The 13,948-nt window shown below is 42.7% G+C and overlaps 1 protein-coding gene across 1 annotated transcript in view; it reads left to right on the top strand.

Annotated features, from left to right (window-relative positions):
- Nucleotides 1-13,948, top strand: part of NIN (ninein) — a gene marked incomplete in the record, with an annotated part of 1,258,852 nt that overhangs the window by 831,524 nt on the left and 413,380 nt on the right.

Here is a 13,948-nt window from a genome sequence, read left to right as displayed (position 1 = left end):
TCTGCCAAAACCCCTCCCCTCTGAAAGGGAATCTAGGGCCTTAGAGAGATGGGGTAAAAAAGTTTACACTTCTGCTACTCTTTCAGCTAGGGCCTTGAACTACCAATTCCACATGATTCAGTATCAGGAATTTATGTTAGACCAGTTAACTAAAAAACTAACCTCTGATGAACCATTAGATAAAAAATCTGTACAGGAAATGGTACATAACATTCAGCAGGTCAGTAATCATTCCTTAAAATGCGGCTATGATGCACTGGAGGCTTCCTTTAGATCAGCCATGACTGGCACAGTGATCAGAAGACATGCATGGTTAAAAGAGCAGTCCTTACCAGTGACTTGGCTCTGGCACCACCTACCAGGGAACAACTGGAAGCACCCTTAGGTGGGAAGCTAGCCTTATTTTCAGTAAACTGGCATTACATCACAGGAGACAAATGGATTTTACAGACAATAGACCAAGGTTACAGGTTTCACTTCCATACTCTACCAAGGAAGAGAGGAATGCCAAACCTACCTCCAAATCAGAAGACAGAAGCTCTAGAACAAATAACTCACTTACTAAGGATGAGAGCTGTAGAAAGGGTACCATCTATGGAACAAGGGCAAGGATTTTACTCCAGACTCTTCCTGGTACCAAGAAAAGAAAACCAATGGAGACCTATTCTCGACCTGTCCGCTTTAAACACATACCTCATTGTTCCAAAATTCAAAATGCTGACCCTACAGCAGCTTCTTCCCATGCTGGGCAAGGAGTCTTGGCTGGTAACTCTAGATCTCAAGGAGGCATACCTGCACGTCCCCATACGACCAAATTGCAGAAGATACCTCAGATTTCTTGCAGGATCAGAGCATTATCAATTCTCAGCATTGCCCTTTGGCTTATCTACTGCGCCCAGAGTATTCACGAAATGCCTGGCATCAGTAATTGCTCATTGCAGGCTTCAGGAAATTCAAATTTACCCTTACCTGGACGACTGCCTGTTACAAGCGGACAACAAAAACAAATTAACAAAAGATTTGGAAAGGATCATTCATCTACTACAAGCCCTGGGATACACAGTCAATATAAAAAAGTCAAGGCTGATACCATCCCAAAGGATAACCTTCTTGGGTGCAGATCTGGACACATCGAAACAAATGGCATTCCTGACAGTAGAAAAACAGGAGCAACTCCCTCTCTACTTCATGGCATTAACAAAGCAGAACCAGCTAACAGCAAGAAAAGTCCTGCAAGCCCTCGGTTACATGGCATCCTGCATAATATTGGTTCCACATGCCAGACTACATATGAGAAAGTTACAGTGGTACCTAAGGAATTTATGGTCTCAGCACAAGCACAGCCTAGAAACCCAAATTCCAATAATTCCATGCCTGAAGCAAGAATTCCAATGGTGGGCTCAGGCCTGTCAATTAAACAAGGGACTGCCCTTCCACAACACTCAGCCAAGCCAGGCCATCACAACAGACGCCTCAGACCTCGGTTGGGGCACACATGCTGGACAAGTGCATACAAGGCTTATGGACTCAAGACCAGCTGCACCTACACATAAATCAAAAGGAAATGCTGGCAGTAAAACTGGCAATTCAGGCATTCAGACCATTTCTTCAACAGGGTCAACTGCTGATAAGGACGGACAACACCACAGTTATGTGGTACATCAACAAACAGGGAGGCACACATTCATACCCTCTATGCCGGATGGCAATGGACCTCTGGAATGTGGCCCTGAGCTCCAACATTCAGTTACAAGCAATTTTTGTGCCAGGAAAGGAAAATATACTAGCAGACATCCTAAGCAGAACTACCACGGATGCTCACGAATGGATGCTGCATCCGGACATCTTCAAAACCATTACAGGGAAATGGGGACTACCAGAAATAGACTTATTTGCATCCCCACACAAGCACCAACTGAAAAAATTCTGCACCAGGACGTACCACCCTCTTGCTTGGAAAGTGGACTCCCTATCCTTCAGTTGGAAAAACCTGACAGCATATGCATTTCCACCTCTTCCTTTGATGCACAAGGTGCTATTGAAGATCAAAGAAGACCGTCCAAGGATCATCCTGATAGCTCCAGACTGGCCAAGGCAACATTGGTACCCATTACTGAGGAGTATGTTTCGAGAACAAATATGGCCTCTGCCCCTAGTTCCCCTGCTGTTAACACAGAACAACTTCAAAACCCTACATCCAAACCTGAAAACACTGCAGCTGGCTGCCTGGAGCATTGCATAAGACCAAATAACCCAGATTTATCTCAAAGGGTTAAAGACATTATCTTGGAGGCTCGCAGACCCTCAACAAGAAAAAATTATTCAGCAAAATGGAAAAGATATCTCATTTGGAGTACTGCAAAAGGAGAAAATGTGTCACTGGTAAACATAGCTAACGTCCTGGAATACTTGGCAGAGCTTTTCCACAACGGCCTGTCCTATTCTTCCATTAAGATTCATGCATCAGCTATTTCAGCAGAATACAACTTGGATCCTCCAGTCTTCTCACATCCTCTGCTCAGGCAGTTTCTGAGAGGAATTAAAAACGTAAAACCACCTAGGAAGCCACCATTGCCAGCATGGGACTTGAACTTTGTGCTAGAAAAGTTGACACTCCCTCCTTTCGAACCAGCAGCAACAGCAGATTTACAGTACTTATCATGGAAAACTGCTTTCCTGCTTGCAATCACTTCAGCAAGAAGGGTATCCGAGCTACAGGCATTAATGGCAGTACAGCCCTTCCTGATCTTCCATCAAGATAGAGTGTCCATGAGAACTAATCCTACTTTTATGCCAAAGGTGGTCTCCAGGGTATCTTTAAATCAAGCTATCCACCTACCTACATTCTTCCCCAACCCACAGAACAGGGGGAGAGACTGTTGCATACCTTGGATGTACATAGACAATTACGTTACTACCTGGACAGGACCAAGAGCAATAGAAAAACTGACCAGCTTCTGGTAGCATATGCAACAGGAATGGAAGGAAAAGCAATTTCAAAACAGACAATCTCTAAGTGGATAGGAAATTGCATTAGATTTTGTTATTCCTACCATGGAAAGAAAACTCCAGAAAACATCAGGCCTCACTCTACAAGGGCTACAGCCACTACCACAGCTTTTTACGAGGAGTGGCTACCAAAGACATTTTAGAGGCTGCTACTTGGAGCTCCGTGCATACATTTGCCAAGCATTATAATTTACCTTTATACTCCAGATCCCGAGCAGGTTTTGCCACTGCTGTTTTGCAAGGGATCTTAACTACACCATAATCTTATTTCTCCTCCTCCCCCAGTTTGGCTATGGTATTCTACCCATTTGTAAGGACTGCAGATGCATCCTTGAAGGACATAGTACAGTTTTGTACCTACCATAAATGTAGATGTCCGATAGGCATGCATCTGCAGTCAGGATTACCCACCCTCCTTCCCCTCTGTGGTACTCCTAGGGTATTTGCCCATCTTGTAGCTAGCTGGGGGAATCTATTATGGTGTATTTGTTTGTATATATGTACATACATGCTTATTTTTTGTTTGCTCTCTGCTATTTGGAACCATTTGCATTTATCCAAATTTAGCCTTCCTAGAGGGCACCTGGCATCTGGGGCAAGAAACACTGAGGAAAATGGCGTCGGCTGATGCCTTTATACCCGAACAACTGCAGCTATGACGTCGGGTGAAGTGCGACACCAGCCGAGGCCAGACCCAGACTTTGGAATCCGGCCGACCGAAGGGCTGCCTGACGACAGGACAACCCATTTGTAAGGACTGCAGATGCATGCCTATCGGACATCTACATTTATGGTAGGTACAAAACTGTACTGTCTCCACACTGTTGGCATTATTCGGATTTTTAGTACATTTATAATCTTTTCATATAAGAACATGGCTTCTCTCCTGTCAAAAGCCATCTGCTTTTACTGAATGTGTACTATTTCACCCCGATTTTTACAAACTTAATAGTGAAACTGTTCTTATTTGTAGCTGGTTGTCATCTGAGATAACCTAGTAGGCCATCCCTTTCCATCACTTGGAGTCTTGTATCCTCATGTACCTCTTCTGAAGACCCTGGTTTTAATAACAGTAACAAGTACATTGTAAAATCTCTAAGACTTTTTGTACAGAGAACCATATGCAGTCTTCTAGACAGACAAGGTACCATAAGGACCATATCTTCCTTTGTGCCAAAGTTAGTCTCAGAATTAACTCTTACCCAGTTTGGCCAGCCAGTAATGTTCCACCCCAATCCTCAGATCATGTAAAAATTATTCTGCCTACCATGGTTGTCCACATACCTCTGAAATAGTAAACAGGGCCAGGGATATCAAAGTTAAACTAGCTTCTTGTCTCCTTCATGGCAGGTAAAAAGGTCAGACCAGTGTCCAGACAGGCTGCCTCATACCTTTTTCAATCGATCATTATGGCAAGGCTCTCTCTGGCGAGGTTGGGGGTTTTCTAGTGCAGCAGGCACCACTGCAGCTTATTCAAAAGTGTCTCTCGTAGTTGAAGCTGTCATCTTGTCCGCTCGCTACACATTTCCCAAACATTACAAGCCTTGATCTCCACTCCGGAAGCACAATAGGTTTTGTAGTAGCAGTTCTGAAATATTTGCTGCAGCTTCCTCTCCAGTTATAAATGTGGATGTTCAAACAGGAAATCACTTGTATCTGCCTACTCCCTTATCTGTCTTTGCAATGCCCTTTGTAAGAGTGTAGAGATGACTTGCTTAACCATTCTGTTATGAGGGAAGCATTTGTGTTTCTGTCTTACTGTGCATAGATACTTTTTGCCATCCAAGTTTTGTCATGGAATTACACTCTTAGCCAAGACCTAATTAGTGGGGGGGGGGGGGATTGGTATTTATATATATATATATATATATATATATATATATGGGTCTATATTAGAACACCAAAGTTTCAAAATTTCGAGCTTCGGTATTTTCAGCACTGTGGTGGAAAGTTACGGGTCGGGTTCAGGTAAGTGTGCGATTGTGTGGCCGTGAGGGTTAGGTGAGTTAGGGTTAGGGCGCGGGTCAGGTAAGTGTGCGATTGTGTAGATGTGGGGGTTAGGGTGGGGTAGATGGGTTAGGGCTAGGGCGTGGGTGAGGTGACTGTGCGATAGTGACAGACCTTAGGGTTAGGGTTTGGGTTAAGTTAAGTGGATAGTTCGTGGTGCATGTATAGTTTAGTGTAGGGTTAGGTGCAAGAGTTTAGGTGTATGTGTGTGGATTGCTGTTTGTTTGGTGTGCTTGTGTTGTGTGTATGTGTTTTGGAACAGCAAATTTTTTCCCTAGGAAAAAATTTGCTGTTCTGTATGTTCGATGTTTTAAATTTCCGATGACTAGGGTTCGATATTAGAACACTCAAAGTTTTGAAACTTCTGTGTTCTAATATAGACCCATGTATTAGTGTATGTAGATGGCTTTGTTGCTATCCAGTGTTTTATTCCAGAGTTAATGTAATCTTTTGAGTCACCATTGCTTGAGAGATGATTTTGCAAATTTTTCAAACTTCCTCTTGGGGGTTGCAAGACCCATGGAAGATGTTATATTAAGTAAGTGAGTTGCCTTCTGCATGGCAGGTATGCCTTTTATTTCACTGAACTTCACTGAGCTACGTTGGGTTTAAAAGATTTTTGTTAAAATGGTTTGCCACTGGTCAGGATTAATCAGACCATTCTGTAACCTTTTTCTTACTGGTATGGATTGCTTTTTTGGGGTCTTTGCCAGTAGCTTAGTTATGTGGGGTGTTGTGATATATGTAATGAGGTATTTTACTTTAGGTAATGTTTTTACTCTTTTCAAAGTAGAATTCCAGAGAGAAGGTGACCACTTTCCTTTGGCTGGATTAGAATTTTTAGGTGCATTTGATGATGACCATCTACCTCCAAAAAGGAACTGACAATGACTAGGTTACAGTTCTCTTCATGGCTAATTTTTCAGATGACATCTGTAGAGTACGTAACCTGGTGCTTGGTAAGGGACTTCTGTACCTCTCTTGTAATCTGTTTGGAAAGTAAACATCCACCTGTGGCCATTACCATACTGTGGAATGCACTGCAGTAATTTTTCAATATTACAAAAAAACCCCAGGAAGGATTGCAAAATTTTCTAACTAAAAAAAGACCGAGTTCCTTAGCTACTAGGGAGGACTAAAAACCCTCTCACTTTTTCTGACATGTACTTCTGTGTGGTGATGTCTGCATCACCTTCTGGGCTATGAAAGGTCCCTGCCCTAATAGACCATCTCCACCTAAGAAATGCCGGCAGATCTAAAAACACACTCCAAAGACTTTAGTTTTTATTGCAACATAAACAAGATGTTGTAAAGAAAGGTTCATCACCCAAAGAACCCCCTACCTTTGGAATAAGTTCCCTTTCATGTCAAACCATGTAACACATTGGCCTCCTTCAAATCTTGCTTTGATTTGACAGGAAACCACAAATTTACTGCTGGGAAAAACAGAATGTCTTTCACTGAGTGGAGTGGCTAGTTTGCCCACTAAATTGTCTGGGTTGCATGGCTAGACTCCATGTAGTCATGCAGTCTGCCTGCTGAGTAAGAACCTGTGAATGAATTAGGACATCTATGATTATATGTTCTGTCACGGAATACTTTTTGCCCTTTATTCTACAGAAAATTTACTCTCATGGAAATAAAATGTTGAAGTAGTGTGTCCTACCTCACAAACTTTTACTGGTATTTGTATAAACAAAAATATCTCAAACGTTTAAGCACCAAAGTTTGTATTACAGTATCTAGACCTAATACGATCAGTTTTCTTTCTTGTTTAGATCACTTAAAGCATTCTGCATCTGCACAACTTGTTGCTATCAGAATTTTGATTTTTTTTATAACATTTTACAACAATTACTCAGTACACCCACACTTTCTCAACTTTTCTTGTATTGTTAGATACATTTTTAATTTGTTTTCTGTTATTTTAAGGGAAAACATGTTTACTTGCTACTTCATAAACCCAAACTTTCCTTTAGTTTTAAACTTTTTTGTTCCCTGTTATAATTAACTAATTCTGCTGATGTTCTTCGTGTTTCACTGTTGCAGTCATTACATTTGGGTAATCTGCTGGCAGGTTGCCCTCAGTCAGCCTGAATAACAAAGTCTTGTGTCCTGCATCCATTGCTGTCTCCTCTTCCATGATGTCAGGTCATCAGGGGTATAAAACATGCAGCCAACGCCATTTTAATCAATCTTTCTTGCCGCGCAGTGCCCGAAGCAGAAGCAGTTTGCAAGTGCCGGTCGGCCGACTCCTGAAATTTTCGTATTCAAGTTTCAGGACCGAAGTCTTCAAACTAAAGCTAATTACCTCGTTGGGGAAACTTTTTGTTGCTCCTTACCGATGTCAGTAAAAGTTAATAATTGCATTACTTGTGGGAAGCAAATACCTCATAAGGATTTTCATTTGTACTGTATTCCTTGCCTAGGCCCTGATCACAACGTGCCTTGCTGTTGGTTTTGTGCTAAATTTAACCAACACACTATTAAGTGTCAGTATATTTTTGCTTCTAAATATTTTGGTTCAAGATTTAACTACCCTGAAATGTCATCGGTTAGCAATCCAACTACCGGAGTTAACAAAAAACGCAAGGAAAAAGACAGAGACAGACTGTCGCGGTCCAAAACTGACAATGAAGCTTCTAAGCCAGTCGTCGGTTCGCCGGTACTCAGTGAGGTGCTTTCGCAGCACCTGATACCCGCTACTTTTGAGTCTCAGGCCTCTACCAAGACCCATTCGGAGTTCAGTATGTCGCAAGATTCGCAAGGTATTGAACCCGCGAATGTCTCTCCCTTGGATGGGTCCGGAGCCACTGAGCAGCCACCGGCTTCTGAGGGTGTTTTCAGGCCTCAACATTTTTACAGTAAACTGACGCCAGCAACAAAAACAAGGTCAAAAACAACTTTTATGTCTAAAAAACTGACACATGAGCCACGTGCTCAGGCCCCTATGCCTAAAAAACAGGTGATCAAAATGCCCGAGGATTTATTTACCTTAATCAGGGGTTCCCAACCTCCACCCCCCCCCCCCTTGCTAAGAGAACTAGGCAAGGCACTGATTATGAATCTTCAAATCACGTTTCCATTTCTTCTGATTCTTCTTCTGATCAGGAATTCTCTATTCCACCCTATGAGGATTCTGATGCAGAGGAATCCATCCCATCTGCATCTCCTCCTGAGGATTATTCTTTTGGAGAGACTTTGTATACTTTAAGGGAACATTTTCACTGGGAGAGTCAGGACTTCTATGAATCAAAAAAAGAGTCTTAGGGATTTCCTTCTTCTTCCTCAGCATAGGCCTTTGGCAGTACCTCCTGTATTAGACATTGTTGATGGTGTGTTCTCGGAATCAAGCATGGCTCCTGATTCCCTGCCTCTGGCTCCTGGTAAGCCAGACAGATATTACAGGGTTCCTGACTCCCACAAATTACTTTTCAAAAATCCTGCTGCTGATCCTGAGACTATTTCTCAGGGTTCCAAGGGTGTTAAGGCTTCTACAGCCAAAAATCCTACCCCTTCTGATAGAGATTCCAGGGCGCTGGATAGATGGGGTAAGAAGGTTTAGACGTCTGCAACCTTGGCAATCGGGGCTTTAAACTGCCAGTTTCATATGCTTAAATATCAACAGCATGTTATGCGCTTACTGAAACAGAAAATGATGATGATTTCTGATTGTGTGGAAAATGGAGTTACAGGATTTATTGCATTCAGCAGAACAGGTTGGAAAGCATACTTTGCAATGTGGCTTTGATTCCTTGGAGGCCTCTTGTAGGGCCGCCGTTACTGGATCTATGATTAGAAGGCATGCCTGGCTCAAGGAGCAAAATCTGCCTGATCATGTTAAAGCTAAATTGTTGGATTCCCCTTTGCAGCATGATACTGTGTTTGGTAATAAGGCAGAAGATGTTTTAAAGAAAATGGAAGACAAAGCTAAATCTATGCAAACTGTAAAAGATTTCTTGCAAGTGCAGCCACCCAGGTTCAGTAGGCACTGGCCTACTAAAAATTGGTCCTTTCCTGTGTCCAACAGAGCCACTCAGGGCAAACCCAGGTGCTCAAAAGGTTCCAGATATCAATCACAGGTTCTTACAGGTCAAAGCAATGGGGTGCCTCCACCTCCAAATCTGGAGGAGACAAAGCACAACCCTACAGTAAGCAGTCTCAATGACTTTCCTCTACTATCTCCAAGCACTTATCTTTTGGCAGCCCCCTTGGGGGGAAAACTAGCACTTTGTGCTCAAAATTGGCAGTTAATTACCCAGAACAAGTGGGTATTAAACATAGTATCCCAGGGGTACATATTTCATTTCCATACTTTGCCAATTCCAAACGGATGGCTGGATCTGCCACAAAACCAGTGGGCAGAGGCCCAGAAACAAGTCATGTCCCATATGGACATGGGGGCTATTCAGCCGGTACCAGAAAAGGAAAAAGGACAAGAATTTTATTCAGGACTTTTCCTGGTACCCAGAAAAGACAATTCATGATGTCCAGTTCTGGACTTATCGATTCTGAACACATTCCTGGACATTCCAAAATTCAAAATGCTGACTTTACAACAACTACTGCCTGTGCTAGGCAAGAATGCTTGGTTAGTAACTCTAGACTTAAAAGAGGCTTACCTGCATATCCCAGTAAGGGAATCATGCAGAAGATACCTCTGCTTCAAAGCAGGTTTTTTGCATTACCAATTCTATGTACTGCCCTTTGGCTTATCTACTGCACCCAGGGTCTTTACAAAGTGCCTGGCACCAGTAGTTGCATTCTGCTGACAAAGAAACATTCAAATTTATCCTTATCTGGGCAATTGTCTCATTCAAGCAGAGGACAAGGACACTCTTCTTCAACATCTGGCTTTTGTAAAAAGGCTTCTAGCATGCCTAGGGTACACTATAAACAAAAATAAATCACAACTGGTACCCTCTCAAGTTACATTCCTGGGTGCAAGCTTGAATACAACTGCCCAGATGGCTTACCTCATGCCAAACAAAGGCAATTGACAACATACTTCAAACAAATGGCAACAAAAACCCAGTTATCTGCAAGACAAATTCTGCAGGCTTTGGGGTTCATGGCATCCTGCATTCTACTAATTCCATATGCGAGACTGCATATGAGGAAACTTCAATGGTACCTAAAAAGTTTATAGAGTCAACATTGTCACAACCTGGAAACAATGATTCCTCTCATTCCCTGCCTACAATAGGAGTTTCTTTGGTGGGCAGAGACATGTCACCAAAACAAGGGACTGTCATTCACTCTACCCCCTGCCACCCAAACCCTAACTGCAGATGCATCAGACTATGCTTGGGGGGCCCACCTAGCAGGGAGATGCATTCAGGGCAAATGGAGCCCAAACCAATGCATCTGCAAATCAACCAGAAAGAAATGCTAGCTGTTCAGAATGCTCTGACAGTCTTCAAGGACTTACTTCATCTAGGACAACTACTGATAAAGACGGACAACACCACAGTTATGTGGTACATAAACAAGCAGGGGGGTACACATTCTTACCCCCTTTGCAGACTAGCCATGGCCTTGTGGAACACAGCCTTGATTTACCAAATACATCTTCAAGCTCAATTCCTGCCAGGAAAGCAAAATACTCTGGCAGACGACCTAAGCAGAAATCTTATGGACCCGCACGAATGGAAACTGGATCCACAAATCTTCAGCATGTTAACACAGAAATGGGGAAGCCCAGACATAGATCTATTTGCCTCTCCCCAAAACTATCAGTTGGACAAATTCTGCACAAGAACTCATCACAAACAAGCATGGAAAGTGGATGCTGTATCCTTCAGCTGGAAAAACCTGTCAGTCTATGCCTTTCCCCCTCTGCCTCTATTCTCCAAGGTTATACTAAAAGGCAGACAGGAAAAACCAAAAGTGATACTAATTGCTCCGGACTGGCCTCGCCAGCACTGGTACCCCCTTCTAAGGAATATATCACACCTTCCTCCATGGTACGTGCCTCAAACACTTCATCTACTGTCTCAGCAGAACTTTCAGATTCTGCACACTCAGCTCCAAACTCTGAATCTTGCAGCATGGCTAATCAACTAATTATTCAAACCACATCTCTCAGTAAATCTGTGCTGGATGTCGTTTTGGAGGCCAGAAAGCCTAGTACTAGAAAATCTTATGCTGATAAATGGAAGAGATTCTGTGCTTGGAACCAAGCACAAGGAATAGACACAGCAAACCCCAATATTCCTCAGATTTTACAATACTTAACTGAGGTGCTTGACGAAGGCCTATATTTTTCTTCAATAAAAATCCATGCCTCTGCCATCTCGGCTCATTACAACACAGAGCATCTCCTCTTTTCTCATCCACTGCTTAAACAGTATCTCAGAGGGGCCAAAAAATTAAGGCCTCCCAGGAAAAGACCAACTCCTGCATGGGACCTCAATTTTGTGCTGGAAAAACTCACCCTGCCTCCTTTTGAACCAGCAGCTACTGCGGATATAAAATTTCTGTCTTGGAAGACAGCTTTTCTTTTGGCAGTCACTTCAGCAAGAAGGGTTTCAGAACTACAGGCTCTCATGGCAGTGGAGCCTTTCATTATATTTTACCCGGACAGGGTGGCCCTCAGGACCAATCCTTCTTTTATGCCTAAGGAGGTATCCAGTGTGGCTCTTAACCAGACCATTCACCTGCCAAAATTTTTCCCAAATCCGCAGAGCAAGGGAGAGCAGATTCTGCATTCATTGGATGTACACAGACAACTAAGATTCTACTTAAACGGGACAAAATCTCTAAGAAAGTCTGAGCAACTACTGGTAGCATTTGCTGCAGGATCAGAGGGGAGGACTATATCAAAGCAGACTGTTTCTAAATGGAGAAGCCACTGCATTTGTTTCTGCTATTTGCACCATGGTAAACCTGTGCCCAAGGGGATCAGATCCCATTCTACCAGGGCTGCCTCTACTTCAGCAGCATTTCTCAGAGGGGTCCCAACCAAAGACATTCTAGAAGCTGCTACTTAGTGCTCTGTTCATACGTTCACAAAGCATTATCATTTACCTATCTTCTCCAAATCCAGGGCAGGCTTTGCCACTGCAGTCCTGCAGGGCCTTATAGCTGCTCCTAATGCTGTTTAGTTCCATCCTCTCATCCATATCTTTGGGATTCTACCCAAATCTAATGACTGCAACTGTGAAACATGAAGAACATAGTGCAGTTGTGTACACTTAACATAAATGTAGATGTTCGAGTGTATTCACTGTTGCAGTCCGGGTTACCCACCCGCCATCCCCCATTCTATACCTTTTCTTTCCTTCACAATACTCAGAAGCCTTTGTGGTGTATTTGCTTTTAGTTGAAGGTAAAGTTTATGTTTCTAAAGTGCATTTATATATTTACAGTTTATTTATATATATTTTTGCTAACCATTTGGGGGGCACCTGACATCTGGGGCAAGAAAAACTGATTAAAATGGCATCGGCTGCATGTTTTATACCCCTGACGACCTGCCGTCATGGAAGAGGAGACAGCAACCGATGCAGGACCCAAGACTTTGTTATTCAGGCCGACTGAGGGCAACCTGCCAGCAGATTACCCAAATGTAATGACTGCAACAATGAATACACTTGAACATCTACATTTATGGTAAGTGTACATAACTGTACTTTATTCTTCAAGGAGTCACTGAGGAAGGCTTGTGTACCGAAACCGGTGTGATGCTACTTTGCTAAACGGATTCTGCAACTAGACGTGGTGCTGAGTTTTTTTGTTTTGATCCTATTCTACAAAAGGGCCTTACAGAAACAGATGCTTGGTGCCAGAGCCATGGGCTCAAGCTTAATGCCAAGAAATGTATAGTTATCCTCTTTGGGAAAAAACATGTACCCATGAATAACCACATAGGTGGCAGTACACTAAACAGTGAAAGTGTGATAGGAGACTTAGGGACACAAGTGGACAGTGGACTCACCTTCGATAACCACATCGCCACAGCAGTCAGGAAATCCTTCTGTGTGGCACACCTCATCACTAAGTGCTTTTCATCCAGAAAAAGGAGGTCATTGTCCCACTGTACTCATCCATCATTAGACCCATTGTAGAGTACAATGCCCCATTTGGTATGTACCTCACAAGACATCTGCAACAGCTGGAAAGGCCGCAGAAATACCTCACTAAAAGAATCACAGACCTTAAGCAGATGCCCTATACTGACCATCTAAAAAAAACTCCAGCTATACTCTGTGGCATATTGTCTACTCCAAGGCAATCTCTGCTTAACATACAAGGCCATGTAAAACCCTGAGCTGTTGGACATGCTCCACTTTAAAGTAATCCCAATCCCTCAGAGCCACACACTCCAGGGATCTAAACCTTGTCATCACATTGAACAAAACATGCTAGAGGGATAGTTTCCTGACCCAGAGACTCCCCATACTCTAGAATAGACTGCCCATACATGTCAAGCAGAGCGCCTCCTTGGCCCTCTTCAAAAGGAACCTTGACGATTGGATGGGAGATAGGAAATTCACCCTGGGGATCACGTCAGTCGCTCTGCTAGACAGGGGTCCAGGGAAGTAAATATTGTGGGAAGAAATATCCAGGGAATTGTTACGGTTAGGCTTATATAGGCCCTAGGGCCGATAGCCTAGTACCAACCTATGAACCTGTTACTGAAAGCATGTAATTTATGGCATTAGTCAAATCCCCAAAATATTAGCAAATACCTCTGAGTTGTATTTTTACAGGTGTATGATAAGTGTGTATTTGTAAATATTTAATGTTTAAGATGTATTAAATGCACATGTTTCTCTCTCTCTCTCTCTCTCTCTCTATATATATATATATATATATATATATATATCTATATATATATATATATACACATAACATCTAAAACCCATAACATCTAATTTCATTACATTGCGACCAGAACATCGAATTTCATAACATCTAACACTACAAA

This window comes from Protopterus annectens, chromosome 6.part0, assembly GCF_019279795.1.
Source record: "Protopterus annectens isolate FY-2018-M chromosome 6.part0, PAN1.0, whole genome shotgun sequence".
NCBI classification, from domain to species: Eukaryota; Metazoa; Chordata; order Ceratodontiformes; family Protopteridae; genus Protopterus; species Protopterus annectens.
The sequence above is the reverse complement of the archived record's forward strand: the minus strand, read 5'-3'. Positions and strand labels throughout refer to the sequence as shown.